General features: G+C 45.0%; 1 long non-coding RNA gene across 2 annotated transcripts in view; it reads right to left on the bottom strand.

The window, feature by feature from the left end:
• Nucleotides 1–6: 6 nt before the first annotated feature.
• Nucleotides 7–783, bottom strand: part of LOC104867939 — a 16,877-nt gene continuing 16,100 nt past the window's right edge. For both annotated transcript variants that reach the window (XR_781901.3, XR_781902.2), the window contains exon 3: nt 7–513. This is a non-coding gene — a long non-coding RNA (uncharacterized LOC104867939). The remainder of the gene's footprint in view (nt 514–783) is intronic.

Genomic DNA, 783 nt, shown 5'->3' on the forward strand with positions numbered 1-783 from the left:
AACAGACAGGACACAGACAAGACACATAGGCGCCATACAAAAGAAAAAGAACTTAGATTTTACCCTGAAATCCTCGTCAGGGAATCATCAAAACAATCTTTGACTCTGTTCCAGTGTTTTTCATTAACAACTCCTTCAAGGGGAAACCAAGGGCAGGTTTCTTCCACAAATTTAAAGAATTTAATTAGATCCTTTTTTTTTTTTTTTAATTTGAACTCCCCGCGCCCTGAGGGCGGACTTTAAGTCCTGAACAAAAATTACATGTTTATTAACCTGTTGTCCCATTTTTGTGCTGCTCACTTACCTCGCAGGTCGCTTTCTCAGACGCGTGGGTCTGAGCGGACCGCTATGAAGAACCAACTCGCCATTTGGGCGGAGGTCCTGGAGTCGATCGGCCGATCTTCTGAGCAGCATCCATCAGGTGAAGACCCCGTGTCTCAAGTCCCACGTTCGGGCGCCACTTGCCCCGGCCCGCGGGGTCAGTAATAAGCAGAGCTCGAGAAGGGGAGATACCTGGAAATGGGACAAGAGAGGCGCCGAGAGAAGGAGACCAAGCAAAGAGTTGTCAAGGTCTCGTTTATTTGCAGGCATAGGCAGTATATAAAGGCAAAAACCACAAATTTGTAAGAGGAAGTAGCTAATCATAAAATGATAAAGGAGAAACATATTGTACAGTAACAGTTATGATGAGATACAGTTGTTATGTAACAGATTAGGTCATTAAATGAGCAAGGCCATTAGTACAGTCATCGGCACGTCTGTGCCAGTGAGGTGATTCAGATG

The sequence above is a fragment of the Fukomys damarensis genome, unplaced genomic scaffold, assembly GCF_012274545.1.
Source record: "Fukomys damarensis isolate Sample0158 unplaced genomic scaffold, DMR_v1.0_HiC HiC_scaffold_17, whole genome shotgun sequence".
NCBI classification, from domain to species: Eukaryota; Metazoa; Chordata; class Mammalia; order Rodentia; family Bathyergidae; genus Fukomys; species Fukomys damarensis.